The sequence below is a fragment of the Rhineura floridana genome, chromosome 5 (genome assembly GCF_030035675.1).
Source record: "Rhineura floridana isolate rRhiFlo1 chromosome 5, rRhiFlo1.hap2, whole genome shotgun sequence".
NCBI lineage: Eukaryota > Metazoa > Chordata > Lepidosauria > Squamata > Rhineuridae > Rhineura > Rhineura floridana.
In genome coordinates, this window is record NC_084484.1 from 146,287,222 (window position 1) to 146,306,123 (window position 18,902).

At 41.3% G+C, this 18,902-nt stretch overlaps 1 long non-coding RNA gene across 2 annotated transcripts; it reads right to left on the reverse strand.

The window, feature by feature from the left end:
• Positions 1-202: 202 nt before the first annotated feature.
• On the reverse strand, positions 203-13,819 carry LOC133385957 (uncharacterized). 2 transcript variants are annotated; one of them, XR_009763033.1, is made up of 3 exons: positions 13,618-13,819; positions 3,503-3,619; positions 203-2,396 (listed from the first exon to the last, which is right to left on the reverse strand). It is a non-coding gene; the product is annotated as an uncharacterized LOC133385957 (long non-coding RNA). The 2 variants fall into 2 exon arrangements; XR_009763034.1 differs by lacking the exon at positions 13,618-13,819 and adding an exon at positions 13,119-13,190.
• Between the last annotated feature and the right edge of the window lie 5,083 nt (positions 13,820-18,902).

Sequence of the window (18,902 nt, forward strand, 5' to 3'; positions counted from 1 at the left end):
ATATTCTTCACAGCATCATTGAACTTAAAATCTCAGGTCTTTAAAACCATCTCTTTATCCCTAGAAACATCAAAGCAGGGGTCAATTTTGTCCCTTCGCACCATCCAATTCCCAATATAAACAATATGTTTTGAGAACCATATTATCTTGTGGGCTTTAAAAAGTAAATGTCCCAAATACAGTGAAAACATCTGTGCTTTTTTTAATAGAATAGGATGGCCAATGCATGCCAAATACATGGTGATTGTAAAAATGCAAGGTAAGTCGCCAAGGTTTAACAGCAAGACAAATAAAATAATTGTTTATGTGCTCATTATGTGGATTCTGAAATCTCAGCAAATATAGTTTTAATATCCAAGGACTGTTAGCATACTGTGATTTAATCAAAGAGGGATAATGAGATAGATGTAATCATTGTAGTTACTGCATGTCTGAGCTGCACTTTGGTGATCTACCGAGGAGGGGAGTATTGAAATGGCAGTCTCTCTCACTCTTCTCCTCAGTCTGTATCCTTCTAGGCTTTGTTCAAACTTGGAGTGCTTGAACCCAAACTTACACCTCTTTCATCCCATACTTCTTTTAAAAGTTTTACAAGAAAATGCAGAGGCTCATATTTGAAGGTTCTTTACTTTTGTCCTTCACTAAGCCAAAGTAATGACATTTTCTTTCTCCTCTAATTTTACATGAGCCCAGTGCATGCTGGGAAAAGTAACTAAAATCCTTGCATATCTATTACTTGTATTGGCTATAGGCTATGGAGGGGAAAACTCATGCAGTTGTACCATATAATCACCCCTGTTAATGTAACTAATGATATGTCTGTATAAACCAGGAATGATCAAGCATTTTCACCCCAAGGGACGCATTCTCATCTCAGCAACCTTCTGGAGGCCACATGCCAGTAATAGGAGGAGCTAGAAGGAAAAGTGGGTGGAACAACAAAAGGAAAATATACTTTTATATAGTAAACTAGTTTCTACAAATGCTATCATAGTCCCCTCCTCTCTATCCTGTATCCAGGAAGGCAAGCATTAACTTGTTCAAGGACACAATCCAGCCAGAGTGGGGGGAAAACCCAAAGAAGAATGAGAAGCTCAGCCAGTGAGGGGTGTGGTCTGGGAAGAGACCTGAGGGCTGTGGTCTGCGGAGTCTCGAGGACCAGACAGAGAGGCCTGGAGGGCCACATTTGACTCCCAGGCTTTAGATTATCTATCATTTGTATTAACCCTCCCTGTACCATGATGTATGAAACTACAACCCATTTTACAGAAAAAAAATACATTTATTGAAGAACTGAAAAACCTCAACTTTATGGTCACTTCTGTTAATTGGACACACTCACTAACCAGAAATCTTTCTGGCACAAATAGATATCTAATGTCTAAATAATGGGCTGCCTGTAATGCTGGTTTTCAACTGTGGGTTCATGACCAGCAACTGACCCATGGCCTAACCCATAGTTGTCATATCAGTGTAACCTTAGCTGAGACCACTGGCACCAAGTCACACAGTGTCCTCAAGAGCCAAGTGGGGATTTCAGTCTTTGCCTCCTACATCCAAGGCCAATTTGGCATCATGATGGCCCACGAATAAATCAGAACATTAACTCAAGATTCAGACTGGTTGTTGTTTCTTCAAATTCGGCAGCTTACTCTGACCCTTCTTCTGTGGTGGTTCTAACTCTAAAGGATCTGGCTAAAATGATATTCTTACAGTTTTGTTAACAGAGATTCCACAGCAAAAAAAAGAGAAGAGGGTACTGTAATTTCAAACTGATGCAAGAAAGCACTCAAGTCTGCTGCCAGTCTGAGAAGTTCATGTAGCTGCAGGGAGTCAAATACTGTGAGCTGATTTTTAAAAGGGGGAACGGAAATGTCATGCCCATTAATAACATTCATAGATCATCGTAATAATAATAATGCTTTGCACTCCTTGAGCACCTTCAACCCAGAGGTGTCAAATCATTCTCCAAAAGGATGGCTAAGTATTACCATCCCCAATTTACTGACAGATATGGAAGAGCCCAGGGTCACACAAGAAATCTTGTGAGAGATGGCAGGAATACCCAAATTCTGACTCTCCTGCCTCCTGACTGATAGGCAAACTAGGATAATAATAAAATGCTTTTCAGTTCTGTTCTTCAGAAAGTTAAGAGGATTTGGAAGGCATTTTTCCACCTTTACCCCTAACAGTGCAAGTATATTACTCCAGCTTTCAGAACATTCGACAGCTCCTGGAAAACCAGAGTGGATTCCACTGCCCCACTGACATGGAGCCATCAACCTCCCCTGGTATATTATGACATCTTCCTTTCTTCGTGAGGCTGAAAGCATTGGCTGGTGGTGGAGACAGATAGAGTTACAGTCCTTTTATCCAACCTGGCAAATCGCACGATCCTGAAAAAATACAAACACTTCAGCAAGAAATTGAGAGGTGTGTGTGCATGCGTGTGTGCTAGCAGGAATAATGCAAGAACTTATAGGCACATAGAGGGCTGCCTTATACTGAATCAGGCCAAAATTGGTCCACCTAGTTCAGTATTGTCCACACTGACTGGCAGAAGCTCCCTGGGATTTCAGAGGAGACTTTCTCCCAGCCTTTCCTGGAGATATTGGGGATTGAACCTGGGACCTTCTGCTCTACCACAGAGCTACAGCCCTTCCTTGTCACTTTTCTACATACTTTATGCTCAAAGCAGTTCACAACAAAAGCATGGCTAACAGAATATTGCTATCCATAATAACCATAGAAAACAATTCAAATCAGTTCCATATTGACAACCCTGCACAGCACTGATTAGGCCTCGTTTCTGAGTACTGTCTCCAGTTCTGGACACCACACTTTAAGAAGAATGCAGCATACTGGAACAGGTTCAAAGAAGGACAACAAGGATGATCAGGGACTGGAAGCAAAGCCCTATGAAGAGAGACTGAAAGAACTGGGCATGTTTAGGCTTGAGAAGAGAAGATTGAGGGGAGACACAGTAGGACCCTGCTTCCTGGTGCTTCGCTTCCCGGCGTTCCACTAATGCGGCGGCTTTCATTCCCCATTTTAAAGCTGCTTTTGCAGCATTTCGCAGCATTTCCTCGCAATGCGCCCCATTATACTCAATGGAGTTCCGCTTTATGGCGATTTCCGCTTTACGGCGGGGGTCCGGAACGGAACCTGCCGTATAAGCAGGGCCCGCCTGTATGACAGCACTCTTCAAGTACTTGAAAGGTTATCACACAGAGGTGGGCCAGGATGTCTTCTCAATCATCCTAGAATACAGGACACAGAACAAAGGACTCAAGGTACAGGAAGCCAGATTTCGGCTGAACATCAGGAAATACTTCCTAATTGTTAGAGTGGCACAGCAATGGAACCAATTATCTAGGGAGGTGGTGAGCTCTCCAACACTGAAGGCCTTCAACAGGCAGCTGGACAGCCACCTCTTTGCCCTCACTGTCACATAAGGATAGGGGAGAAATGCGATTCTGTTTGAGTTTAAAGTCAAGCTTACCTAAGTCATTTTCCAAAACAATATGTGAACTGAGACCCAGCCATCCTTTGAAATTTGCACTTTTCCAAATTTTGCAATGCCGTCTCCAACCAAGTAACGTGTACAAAAGTGTGTATACTGGAACAAAGTGTACATAAAAATGAAAATGCTAGTGAAAATAAAATACAAAATGGCATTCTATTAGGCAAAATTCACACTAAGATGCTGATTAATTTAAATTTATTATTTATTAATTAAATGTATATCCTACCCCTCCTCCCAGAAGAAGCCCAGAGCAGCAAACAAAAACTCTAAAAGGTACTCTAAAAATCTTAAAAACAAAAGACTTTAAAACATTTTAAAACAAAACATATTTAAAAAGAAATTAAAACAAAACATCTTAAAATATATGTATTTTTTTTAAAAAAACAGTTTTAAGAAATCTTGAAAAAGCAATTCCAACACAGACAGAGACTGGGATGAGGTCTCTACTTTTTTGTTGTTGTTGAAAGAGGAAGGTCTTCAGTAGGCTCCGAAAAGATAACAGAGATGGTGCCTGTCTAATATTTAAGGGGAGGGACTTCCAAAGGGTAGGTGCCACTACACTAAAGGTCTGTTTCCTATGTTGTGCAGAATGGACTTCCTGATAAGATGGTATCTGCAGGAGGCCCTCGTCTACGAGCTTTCTTAAAAAATCACAAACTATGGAGAATTGAACTTAAGTTTGAAAAAAATGAGAACTGAGGGAAACGAAAATTGACAGATCCTTACATTCCTACACTCACATTTTGAGTCAATTTTGCCATTAATGCCAAATGAAATGTCCTCACCAGCTACTCTCTCAGAAAAGATACAAGAGAATGATAGCTCTAGAATCTTGCACATTCTACATATGGTATAATATGGTATTCACAAAACAACATGCAAAGTTTCTTAATTGATACCCTTTTAAAATCAAGGGAACTAGTGCAAGGAGAGGGCAGGATGAACAAGGGCCTGAGATTTAGTGTTATTCACAATGGAAGCATTCTTCAGGCATTACTAAGTCGTGACAGTAAACATGTGAGGGGGGCTGTCGAGGATAGTTTTGCCCCCCCATCACATTTTCTGTCATTTCCCACCTCATGGCCAACAGCAGTTTGAAATGGGTAAAAAAATGCTGTGGAAGCAAGTTTTACAACCTTGCATAATTAGAGCTCCAAAATGTGTGGGGAGTCTCGATGAATACAAAAAGCTCCCTACTTCAGAATGCCCCTTCCACAGGCTGGAAGATGACAAAAATGACAACAGCAATTCCCTCTGCCCCCTCTCATGTGTTTACTGACACTGTCCAGTAACACCTGAAGAAGCCTAGAAAGGTATCCAAACTTCAGCCTCAAAGCTGGCTGACAGAATTCGTTTTGACGTCTCCCAGGCATTTTAGCATGTGTTTTATATTGTCAATTTTTTAAATTGTGTTTTAAATTGTTTTTTAAAAGATGTATCTTAAATTGTATTTGTTTTTAGTTATTGTAAACCGCCCAGAGAGCTTCAGCTATGGGGTGGTATACAAGTATAATAAATAAATAAATAAATATGGGTCAATTTGCTCAATCAATGGAGGTACTAATTGAGTGAAAAGCTTGTCATATGATATATCACTCAGTTTATTCACATAGTCTATCCCCAAGAGCTGATTTGTGATATCCATTCCACAAAATCATGCTGTAGTATGAATAAACCCAGCCCGAGGTATTCTCACCACACACACTGAATATGATAGTATGTACTGCAAAATACAAATGCAAATTGAACTCTTTTATTGTCTGAATTGTCTGAGCAAGTGATGGAGTTGTCAGCTGACAGCTTTTGAACTAGTCCTCAGTCAGAAGCACAGGACGCAGTTCCCAACGCATAGCATACATGAGGAAGAGGCAGTTAATCATCAGAAATCCACCAAGTACCATCAACATACTTACAACAACTAAGAGAGTGACATGAGGATATGTTGTGGTTACATTCTTAAAAGCTAAGCAGGACTGAAACGGGTCAGTTCCTTGATGGGAAACAATCCAGAGCCTTGTGTAAACAGTCCTGAGCCCCCAGTGGACATGCAGAAGATAAGCAAAATGCATAACTCTTTCCCAATAAAAGATTATCCTTTTCCCATCCCATAGTTCAAATCTGAACTGTTTTGGCAACATCACAGCAGCATCTCTGAAAAGCTGGCAAAGGGTGCACGTTACTGTTTGCATGCTTTACTTATTACTAAAATGCTTCAGGAGCTTGAATATCAATTAACTTTTCTGCTGAGTATTTATTACTCTTTCACCTTCCTCACTGAATAGGAAACGGCAACCAGTTTTGATTAACAGATTGGGGAAAAAAATGTATCATTTCCCTGTCAATCCAGGAAGCACCTCTTTGAAAATGGGTGCTAGGTAGCTATTTCATGATGTTGTGTTCCTCAGTGATTTTCCATGGGTTGGTTTATGCTTCCTGAAAAGAGCGCTAGGCTTAGAGCTAGGTGGGAGAACAATGATTATAAGTTTTGGTGGTGGAGAAGGAATTGCTGCAACGTTAGGTTATGAGGGCCAGGCCAAAAGCATTCCATCTATTTCTGTTGTTCAGCACTGAGCACTAATGTTTGTGTAGCTGAAACAACAATACCCATACACAAGAGAAACGCATCGGCTGGCTCAGTGGAGCTTTGTGATTTGCAGAAGTACAATACAATTTGGTGTGGGGAAAAAACCCTTCCCAATAGTCCATTGAGGACTGAGCTTGCTCCATGGCCACAGAATGCTGACTGACTTCTGGGGAGGGGAAATAGAAAAACCAGGGAGAAAGGTAATACAATGGTTTAACCTGAAAGAGGGCATGGCTGACTAACTGGAACACTGAATAGGAGCACGCAACATTTTGCTACAGGTCTATCTGAGTAAAATAAATTTTAAAAATGATAACCCAGAGTTAACAATGAAGGAGGCTTCAAAGATGTTTCCATATTACAATAATGGTCCACAACTTAGACTGATGAACAGGATGAGGTTGTGCAAATAAAAAGGTTTTTATGAAAAGTAAAATGAGTCAATTCTTATCCAACCAGTTTTCACATGAACTGTATAATCCAAAATGGATGCCATAATCCACCCTAGCCTGTAGGGCCCAGGCATGCTAATATGTTCTGATGAATATCCTCTAGGTATACCTCACCTACTCCAAGGCTCCTAAAACATTGAGGGGGCAGCATCATTGTCTCCTCAGTACTCTGGAGAAGTCTAGATATGAGAGAAGAGTATAGTATGGCCCAGAGACATTCCCATGAGACTACCCAAAAGCCTCAAGTTCTGTCTGCTCCAGAATGTTTCTGTTTCAAGCAGAATTCATGGTTCTGGTCCAAAATCCAATTCAAGACCATTTCTGTTCTGCACTATATCAGTGTAGCACAACAGGAGATTAACAATCCTCATCGCTTTAGAAAAAACTAAAGGTATGTAGGTGGACCATCATTTTATTTGAAAAAACTGTAGGGTGGTATTCATTGCTTGTCCTACTCAGAGCAGACCCATTGAAATTAATAGACATAGCTAACTCAAGTTCATTCATTTCAGTGGGTCTACTCTGAATAGGACTCAATGGAATACAACTCATGGACAAATGTACAAACTGCCACACTGAGTTCCTTTGGGAGGAAGGGCAGGTATAAACTTAAACAATAGATAGCCACAAGCTAGTTATATAAAATGTTGGGTGCACTGAGAAGACAAAACAGCATTGTTTACCAAATAAGAGTACTTAGAATTGCATCCCTACAATTTCAAACATATTCTACAACTGCACTAGTGAGTTCTACAAGATCTAAAGTCACCCAAAGATATAGACCCCAACCAACAGGAGAGTGTTCCTGATTCCTCTTCCTACCGGCACACATCAAGCTTATTTGTTCAAACTGGTTAAGTAAATACAAAGACTTTTCAATGGGGAAAAAGACACTGCTACTAAATTAGCATCATACAATCAGTCCATCTTCTGGGTTATTGATCCCTGCAGATTTCCTGAATCTGGAATTATTTAATTCTGCAAATTATAGTATTATGGCTTTATCTTTTCACTAATTGAATTTTAAGTTTTTATGGAGAAGAGTGATTGATTGCTGAGACTAGATACAGTGCTGATAAAGGTACTACAATACTCTGTCTGGCAAGGCTTTCAACAGTTCCTCAAAATTCAGGTTCTCTTTTGCAATGGCTGCCTAGGGATCTGTACAGAGCTGCCAATTTATCTGAACCTTGGCCCCCAGTACTCTGAATAATATTTTCTAATATAATCTGCAGAGACCAATGATCAGCCATTCAAAAGCCCCCTTAAAAATCCAGCCACTTTTTTTTTCTGGATAAGTAGCTCTTTTATGGTACCTTGTACTAGTCTCATTGATTTCTGAAATCTTCATCACTCCATATTGTCCACTATGTACAGTGAAGGATCTCTCTCAAGCTAATAAAGTCCTAGCTGAAGAATGTCATCTGAGCATGTGTATTTCTTAGCTTTCCCAGACATGTGCACATTATTTTCCAGGTCTATGTCCACTCATTTTGGTTTCCTGCTTGTAGCCCAAAACCTAACCTCCAAACCTGGTCCAGTTTCAAGAAGAGCATGCAAAACTGAAATAAATTTAAAATCCTCTGGGGTGGAGCAGGGCAGGCTCCAGATTTCTTGGGGCCCTGGGGCACAAGATATCAGTGTGTCCCTTAGCCCTTCTTTCCTTCTCAAACAATACCCCTTCCTCCATGAACATGCTACTAAGATATAAAGGTTAGCATGTCAAGCTAGGAAGATGGGATAGAACCACTGGACACCTTTTTAAAATGCAAAAACTGCACTAGAGCTCCACATTTCAGCCTCCGTCTAAGTTTCTGAATGGTGGTTGGCTGTACTTTGAAACTAATCAGCGCCAGTTGGTGGGGCAGAGCAGGTGGAACATCCTTGCTCACTTGTCTTTTGAACATCAAGTGTCACTGCCAGTTTCTGAGAGGGAAAAGGGGGAGGTGCAGGAAATGAGGCACAGTGTGGGCTCAGCAGTGGAGCCAATATGACACTCTTCTTGCCATACCTGCACTTTGCCTTGCTGCCCACCCCTCCCACTCTCAGGAACTGGCAGCAATGCTCAGTGTTCAGAAGGCAACACCACCTCACCTGTGCCACCAAACTGACCCCTACTGCTCTAAGGCAAATGTTTGTAAGTACATGAACACGAACACATAACCATCTGCCCAAATAAGAAACACTTTCTTTGGCTGCTAGTATCATGGGCCCCAAGGAGAATCTTGGGCAAGGTTGGGAGAATGGAGAAGGGATTACTGACATTGGGGAGGACATTGCCAGCAGTGATGAAGGAAATGAGGGGCGAGCAGAGGATGTGTCTCCAGAAGCCTTGAAGCCAGCTGCTGGACTTACTGAGGAAGGCTCCAACAGACTTTCCTTGTCTCAACCTGCTAGTGAGGACTCTCTGCAGACACAAAGGCCAAGCGAAATGGCAAAAGAGATAAGTGCTAACAAAAACATTAAAACTTATCAGAGGGAAATGAAGGTGACTCAGCAGAGTAAGAAACTGGCATGTCTCCAAGGTCACGGAGGATAGAGAAGAGATGGTTACAAGTAGTCCAATTTCATACTCCCACCCACCTCCGTCATAGCCCCCACCTTACACCTCATGCTGAAAAGAGCCTGACTTAATAGTGTTAAGTACCCACCCTATTTCTTTACATACAAGAAGTAGCACTGCTTGTATTTGCTGTGGCAACAATTTGTCTGCTGTTGCTGCCAACATCTAGTACGGCTGTTCCTGTTTGAATCCTGGTTTAGGCCTTGCATGAGATGTTAGATCCCTGTTCTGATTAGGGTTGCCAGGTCAGAAGCATCCCAAAACCTGAGATTTTAGGGGCAGGCCCAAGTGATGTCATGGGGGTGGGCCCGAGTGATGTCATTAAGCATGATACATTAAGCATCAATCACAGTTGCTTGGAGCATACAATTAAAAAAAATATCAGATTGGAAATTAAGCTAGAAATCTTAGCTAAAAGATGGAGCCTGGGTAGGGAACATTTAATCTAGCCTACTTGCTTTCGGCAAGAAGGGTTTAAGTGCCTTCAGGCCAGGCCAGTCACCAGAAGGCCACTGTAGGAAGAAAGGAGCATAGTGTTGTGGAGATGTTAGATGGGAGCATTCGGGAGTAAAGATGGATGCCCCTGAAGGCTGCATTTCTAAACACACTTACTAAGGGACTAAGCCCCATAGAACTCAACAGGACTTACTTCTGAGTAGATATAGTTTGGATGGTGCTGTTGGTAAAGCTTGACTAGGGATCCTCTGCAAAGACATCCATATCCATGCAGGGTTGGCAACCCCCTGCCTGGAATGCCCTGCCCTTATCTTTTAATGTGGCTGCTCCAAACTTCTTTACAGATTTGACCCTTCACTTCAGAAAGAGGTCTGAGAAATGAATAAGAGTAAGAAGATTTTCTACCCTTTCTGTCTACCCTGTGGGCTGCTATAAACTCACTTTGACAGCCAACCCAATTCCAGTGAGTAAAAATTGACGGAGAGAAAACACACATGGTTTAGTCTACCTTCACAGGCAGCAGCTTGGGAACAACAACTGCAGCCACACTTTCAAATATGTGAATTCTCTTTTACCACTATTGGGCAAGAAACAAACTGCCATGAAACCAATAAGGTGCATCATCAATGGTTTGTAGGGGGTTGAGCTGAGCACATGCAGCCACTGCTGTTGCTTCTATGGATGTAAGGGAGGAGGTTAAAGGTAAATGAAATGCAAACAAAAAATGAAAAACAAAATACAGTGATGCTTTCCTAAATACAATACCATACAAAACACAACAGGATTCCTATGAGTAAGGCAGACAACTTAGCATCCCACAACCAGTCAGGATTCATAACCGAAAACCAAAACTAAAAAAATCCTTGCAGCCAGTCAGTTAATGCAGAATGCTGAGGCATGATTGCTGACAAGAGTGAGATCCTATCAGCACATAATACCTCTGCTCTGAAGTCTGCATTGGTTGCTGATTTGCTATCAGGCCACGTTCAAGCTGTGCTTTCCATGTTATGGGTGCCACATAGTACTTGTTCTGCTCTTGTAAGAAATCAGTCCTGTAAAGTGGCAGCATTTTGGATACTCTGTTCATAGGGTTTTCGTGGTAAGAGGTATTCAGAGGTGGTTTACCATTGCCTTCCTCTGACTTTGGACACATACCATACTTTGGACACATAATGAGAAGACATGATTCACTAGAAAAGACAATACAGAAAAAACAGAAGGGAGTAGAAAAAGAGGAAGACCAAATAAGAGATGGATTGATTCCATAAAGGAAGCCACAGACCTGAACTTACAAGATCTGAACTGGGTGGTTCATGACAGATGCTATTGGAGGTCACTGATTCATAGGGTCGCCATAAGTCAAAATTGACATGAAGGCACACAACAACGAAGTGGCAGCACCTACGCTTTGGAACTCCTTGCCTATTGACATTAGGCAGACACCTCTTTTCAGCACCTGCTAAAATCATTTTTGTTTAGGCAAGCCTATCCACGCATGTAGAAGCTATTGTGTTTTTAAATCTGTTTTTAACTCATTGTTGGTTTTATTAATTTGAATGTTTTTCAATACATGTCTAACTGTTTTTGCCAATAATTTTATTGTTTTAATTCTTTCTGTAAAGCACTTTGAGATTTTTTACAATAAAGCAGTATATAACTGTAGTAAATAAAATACATAAATGGAGTCACAGCTTTTAAAAATGTTTTTAAAGATGTTTTATTTTAATATATTTAAAGTCTGTTTTTATGATTTTTAAAATGTTTGTAGTGCTTTTGTTTGACGCCCTGGGCTTCTACTGAGAGGAAGGGCGGAATATCAATCAAATAATAAATAAAAATAAATAAATAAACTTCATTCAGCCAACCCAAAATTCAGAATCATGCCACTTTAAGCTGTTTTGCAACTGTTTATACTTGTTTTATTGTTATTGGTTTTTAAAGGGATTTATTTCTTATTGTGAGCTGCCTTGTTTTCCAGTCACCAACCCTACCTCACAGGGTTGTTGGAAAGACCACACACACACACACACACACACACACTTGTAAATATACACCCCATATTATAGTTTATTATCAAACCAGTTGGTCATTGAAGAACATTTTTTTAAAAAATCAGTATTAGTTTCCTACATAATAAAAAATGTGATACATAGGTAAACCCTGCCTAATTGCTTTAAAAATAGGATTGGAGGGGGCGGGAAAGATTTACAACACAAACACAATTCTTTGTTATGTTTACTCAAAAGTCCCCATTAATTTACAGCACAATCCTAACCATGTCTACTCAAAAGTCAGTCCTAATGAATTCAATGGGGTTTACTCCAGGTACATGGGTTAGCATTGCTTTACTCCAGAAAAGCAAGTATTGGATTAAATACTTTCATATTGCCAAGGTTTTCAAAGCACTGCCCTCTCCAACAGCCCAGGCTCTGACTCTTGCACACAAGAAGGAAAAAACGTTAAGCCATATTCTTACTTACTCAAACTGAAGCTCTCAAAGCCACCATTTCCTGATGTTGCAATTAAGCATAGGCACTGCCTGGATCAACAAATCACAACCCTGGCTTCACTTACTGGCTACAATCCTGAAAGGGTGGGGTTAGAGCCAGAGCTTGGGAAAGTTATTTTTTGAACTACAACTCCCATTAGCCCAATCCAGTGGCCATCCTGGCTGGGGATGATGGGAGTTGTAGTTTTAAAAAAGTAACTTTTCCAAGCTCTGCTAGGAGCTGCTATAACAGATCCGTTAAACAGATTTAACAGTCGCAGGGGGCAGCTGATGTTTTGGTGTATATCTCGAGAACCAGACCACCTAGTAATTTAATATTTTTTAAAAAATTGAAGCTGAGCGTCTGGAGATTAAGGTGGGTCAGCCAGAGAGGACCCCCAGAAACTTGAGTCTCAGGCCAAAAAATGGAGATCTGGCAATCCTAGTTCTGATTTGTGGCATAAAACTTTATGCAGAAAAACCCAGTCTCCGAGTCTTGAGTCTGCTTCTCTGGTTGGGAGCCAGGATAGCTAGCAACAGAGAGGATGGACTTTGCTAAGTGAATGTATATCTGCTCACATATAATGACCATAAAAACTAAAATGAAAAAAAAAATCCAATATGTGATTGAGTCCCACCTGCAAAACCTTTATGACAGTTTCCTACTTCTCACACAATCCCACTGGCCTTGAGGAGAACAAAGAATTCAATAATAACCTACCTTTTTTTAGAAAATAAGTATTTAAACATCCAAACATAGCAACTTCAATTCACTACATTCTCAAAAAATTCTCACAGATAAACCAAAATGCGCAATGAAGCTAGCTGTGTACATTGTTCTGAAAGTTTCACACTGCTATAGTGCTCATTCTGTATTCTCAAAGTATTACACACTTAATCATCTCATTCTGCATTCCCATGGTGTCTGTATTCTCTCAGTATTATCTATAAACACCCTTTGCATGAAACCAATTTGTCTAATCTCATCTATAATAGCATGCTATCACCTTTTGTACCAAGACCCATTTAAAAATTGAGTGTTTCACTACCATTCCAATTCATTTGGGGTTCTGCTGCAATTCACTGACATGATGCAGACCATGCCGGGAGTCACACAAAAGGGAAACTGAAACAGCTTGGCTATAAATCCCATGATGCAATGCAACTTCAAGTGATTATGCATGCCTAAGGAACAACTGAGTGATGTATATACTGCTCTATGCATACACCTAGAAACATAGGCCTACATTTAAATGACATGTGACAAAAAATAATATTAATAAGAGCATCCATTAACTAGGTAGCTTTGAGTATTTCCATTTTTCTATTGTGAGTTTTCACATGGGTTTTTTTTTAAAATTGTAACCTGCCCTGGAATTTCCAATGAAGGGTGGTATATAGATTACATAATGCGATATTATAATATACATCAGCTGAATTTCAAACTGGGCCAAACTATTCAAACTATTCCACAGTATAGAAATAGGTGTAACAATCATAAGACTGGGGACAATCTCCTCTAAATTTCAGCTCATAATTACAACATACCTCAGGGTCAGCTGTCTCCTGCCTTGCCTGGGGAGTTTCCCTCCTTTTTCCAATTTGGGCATTGGGTGACGGGTGGGGGATAACTGGAGACAGGGAAGTCAAGGAAAAGCCTTTCATAGTTTAATTTCCCTTTGGTGTTCACAAATACAGGCTCCAGATAATACTTGGAAGCTTCAGGGATATACCACCACAGATGCTGGAATGTGTGCTTATAATTCCTCCTGGTTGAGTCTATTCAGCTAGGAGGAATTAAAGCTACAAATCCCAGCATTCCTGGTAGTGCATGAGGTTTCTGAGCAAGGTGGGCAGCCTCCATTGTCACGTCCAGAATATTGGGACCTGTTGCTTTAATTCCTTCTAGCTGAATAGACTCAGCCAGGAGGAATTTACAGTGATATTTACAGCATGCTTTGAAGCCTCCATTTTGTTGCTGGGATACAGCCAAGACTTTTAACTGGGTCCTTGGTTGTCCCCAGCTTTTCCTGCTTCGTATTTTTCTCACCCCCCCCCCTTCACAAGGTACATTTGGGAAAATTGGGTGAAAGAATGTGACAGCAGGAAACGTTAGGATTAGTAGAGGGCTGATGATGTGGAGTTCCAGAATAAGCTTGTTTTTTTTCCTAAGCTTTAGATAACTCTGGAAAAAATCTTAGCTTTTCTTGAGAATTCTCTGGAAAATGCTTATTTTTACTCCCTACAGAAATCAAATAGTTAGTGATGCTTCCAGCACCCTCTTTTTTTTGGGGGGGGTGTCAAACACCAGATCACTGATATCCTCTGAGGTAAAATTAGGATTGGCACCCTGATTGGATTTGCTCCCCTGTAGAACCAACCACAAACCCTCTCCATAGCATTCCTTACTTCTTGGGTAGATGGTGAGGCTCAGGGTAAGAGCTGCACTGAACCCCACATTCGGCCCTGAGCATGGCTGTGAGTGTGAGTATCCACTATCCAGGGAAGGCAAAACATTCAAATTACATGGCTGTGTCTCCAGATGCTGGTTCACATACTAATGGAAGTGTCTAGGATTTAACAGTCACCCTATCATTGTGCCCACAATAAGCATCTCCAACATCACCATCAAGAGGCAAGGGGAGTGGCAGTGAGAAGGATTCACACTGAGGCACCTCAATAAGGGTCTGTCATTCTGGAGCTGAATTATTTTGCAGAATGTTCGATGAATGGTTTCTAGTTCTGAACTGGGGAAAGATGCTCCGCGCTACATGGCATGTGAACAATGAAGTGGGCAATAGATTTCTTTTGAAGATTTTGAGCAACCTACTTAGAGCCAGTGTGGTGTAGTGGTTAAGGTACTGGGCTATGACCTAGGAGACCAGGGTTTGAATCCCCACACAGCCGTGAAGCTCAGTGGGTGACCTTGGGCCAGTCACTGCCTCTCAGTCTCAGAGAAAGGCAATGGTAAATCACCTCTGAATACTGCTTACTATGAAAACCATATTCATAGTGTCACCATAAGTGGGGATTGACTTGAAGGCAGTCCGTTTCCATTTTCACTTATTATTAGCCCAATAAAATTCATATATACCCATGAATCTGCCATACACAAACATAAAATGTTCCTTAAAATAATTTCCTGCCTATACAAATAAGAACAACCCTGCTGGATAGACCAAAGGCCTATTTAGACCTGCATTCTGTCTCACAGTGTCCAGCAAGGTGCCTATGGGAAGCCCACATGTCCGTTAATGATAATTTGCTTTCATAGTAAATGAAATGTATACTCACTAATAGGCAAAAAACCATGTGATTTAAGAATGTACCTATAGCCCACAGATATTTCTATCAAACTTTAAAAAGCAGGGAATTGGGCAGTTATAGTGAATGCACCAGGGGAGCAGGAGACCTGACCTCCTCTCTGAGATATTGGACTGCCCTACAAATTTGTAAAAATGCAAATACAATTTGGGTTGGTCTTTCACAATCCAATCCACTTCCTGTGTAGCTTGGAAGAATTTGGTAACATGTGCCTCTGAGCATACAGTGAGTGGTGGCAACACCTGCAATCAACTGAAATAACAGAATCAAGACATATGCTAATCTTGTTTTAGCAGGGAGGAAGCAACCATATTAAGATACAGTAGTTCAGATAGTCACTTTAAATATGTTTGATTGACTTTGCAATTTTAGTGAAGTTTTCTATAGCAAATATTTTCTTTTGCTTCTGTTTCTGTGAATATGTGAAGTACAGCAACACTTTGCAACACTAAAACACTCCAAAAACAATTGTGGAATAATGGCACTGACTATTCTGCAGAATAGTTTTCAGTGGACATGAGGAGTGTCTCAGTTTGCACAAGATAAAACAGTGGGAGGTGAAATATATTCTAGCAAAAGTCTAAGTGTGCTCTGTTTTTTAATTGACCGTGCCCACCTTTCCTTAGGTGGAGTGCTTTAAGCATAGCAGGCTGAAAACATCCATCTTGGGCAGGGCAAGTTCTTTTTTCCAACAGCTAGAGTCATTGCTTAAGTAACAACATATTGTAATCAGTCTGATCGGGGCTGGTGCCAGGCATGCCAGGTCCCTTGAGAACCAGCCTGCCCAAGCACATGCAGGTATACATGCACCACCTACCTCTCCCTGAAGGGCCTCTCTTTAGGGTGGGTAGGTAGCGCTCCCTTCTGCAATGCACAGTGCAGATTGCAGGAGGGAGGTCCCAGGCAGCCCCCCACTGTCATGCAGGCCCGCAACAGCCACCTGCAAATGCTCCGCCTACCTCTCCCTTGAGGTAGATGCTGGTTGCCAGGGCCAGGCATGCCGGGGTCTGTTGTGCTGTGGGCGCAAGTCTGCCATCAACCAAGATGGTGACTGAGGTTTCCCTAAGGGCCTGATGCCTCTACCGCCATCTTGGTTGATGGCATTCATGCATGCTACACACACACACCCACACCTGCCATCAACCAAGATGGCGGTAGGGGCATCAGCCCCTTAAAGAAGCCTCCACCACCATCTTGGTTGATGGCAGCCTATATCCCATGGCTATAGGTACGTTCTTAAACTGCAAGGTTTTTTGCCTATTAGTGAATTTCTCTGCTTTTTAATCTGGGAGGTAAGAAATGTGATCCTGTGCAAGCTTGCTGAGAATGGATTGATCATTTGCATGCTTATTGAGCTCAGTGGGATTTACTCCCTTGCAATTATGCTTAGGATAGGTGAAACTGACCACAGGGGATGGGGAGGAGGAGGAGGGAGGGGAGGAGGAGGAGGGAGGGGAATGGGAGCAGGCAGAAGGGGCAGGGGAGGAGGGCAGGTTTGATCATTTCCATTTTTTTTTAGTTCAGTGGGATTTACTTCCATGCAATCATGCTTAGGATAGGTAAAACTTACCATGGGGGGAGAGAGGGAGGGCTGGAGTGGGCAGGGAAGAAGGAAGAGGGGAGGCGAGGAAGAAAGGAGGAAGGGAGATGAGAGGGGAAGTAGGGGAGGGCAGGTTTGATCATTGGCATGTTTATTGATTTCAGTTGGATTGACTCCTATGCAATCATGCTTAAGATAGGTAAAACTGACCATGGGGGAGGAGGAGGGAAGAGGAGAGGGGAGGGTAAGGAGCAGGTGATGGGGAGTGGCAAGAGAGAGGGGATAGGAAGGAGAAGGAGAGGAGGACAGGTTTGATCATTTGCATGCTTTTTGAGTTCAGTGGGATTTACTCCTGTGCAATCATGCTTAGGACAGGTGAAACTGACCTGTGGGAGGGGCAGGGAGGGGATAAGAAAAAGGAGGAGTAGGGAGGAATGGGGAGAGGAGAGAGGGGGAGGGGAGAGAGGGGAGGGGAGGAGAGAAGATTTGGTGGGCGGGCGCTAGGCAGAGAGGAAACCCCTTTCCTTTCCAAAAGGAAAACATTGTGAACAGTATTGTTGTTTATCAGGGTTTCCCCCACCTTTTTATTCTACAGCAGGCACATGTAGTCTCCCATCCAAATTTAAACCAAAGTTGTCCCTGGTCACATCCAAACCAGACCTTCATTTCACTTTAGATAGTCATGGCTTCTCCCAAAGAATCCTGGGAAATGTAGTTAGTGAAGGGTGCTGAGAGTTGATAGGAGATGCCCTGTTCCCCTCACAGAGCTTCAATTAGAGCGGCTGACTGTTAAACCACTCTGGCCACTAGAGCTCTGTCAGGGAAATAGGAGTCTCCTCTCAGCATCCTTCACAAATTACACTTCCCAGGATTCTTTGAAGGAAGCCATGACAGTCTTAAGTGAAATGCATGTCTGATGTGGGTGTGGCCCCTGATCAGGTCAGAGTATGGGGCAATATCAGCAATAGGATTACACAACTCTGTGAACATGGCTGATTTTTAATGAATTTCAACAGATTATGAGAACTGTGACAGAAAAAAGTCCAAAAGGGGTCTGGTTTTTCTCTCTTTCGTTTTACATTTTGAAGTCTTGATTTTCTCCGACTGTTTTGTGTATCACCATGAAAATTGAGAGGGTAGTTAAGCAAGCGTTTCTGAGTTCAGGACTATAATTTTTGTAAGGTTTTGTTTTTAAATGAGCTTATGGGAAGCATCAGAATGGCAGGGGGTATTTTCAATTTAACATTGCAGAATGCAAAAAATCTATGCTTGCTATAGTATACAGCCACTCTTGTAGCTGCATAACTCTTTTTATAAGATGGTGAGAAAGAAAACCTCTACCTTAGGTTTCTCTGCAGGAAGAACAGAATTTATCAAATATATTTTGGTCAAAGAACATGATTGACTTCCTGCATCAACACATGCAGCTTTATGGAGGGATGTTATGGTCTAACTGAATTATACATGAGAATTGTTGATGAATTATCTGATGATCCCCTGATTGTCTCAATTAATGTTTCTTTGTTCATGAGTGATGAATTGTATATTTGTGGAAGATTTACTTTTGTCTCCTTGTTTTGATCTTATGTTTGCTGTAACCAAATGTTTATATGCACATTTACTCCATTTCTTTTTTTTGGCTTTTTATTTTTATTTATTTAAACCCCCATTTTCTTTTTGTTATATGTTTTATTGTCTTTTGTGTTTGTACTGTGGAAGTTGTTTTTTTTAATGCTTTGTGTCAATGTATATATAGTTAGGATCTGAAAGCCTTAATAAACCATTCTAACTTTAAAAAAATATCAAAAGAAAGAAAAGAAAATGATTTGCCCTCACTGTTTGAACTTGCCATAAATAATCTGATGGCTTCATTGATCACATGGGGACTCATGTAACGGAGCAGCCTCAGATGGGTGCTGTTATCCAAATAGTAAGATAAAAACAGCTCTGTGTTCTTACTCTTTTTTTC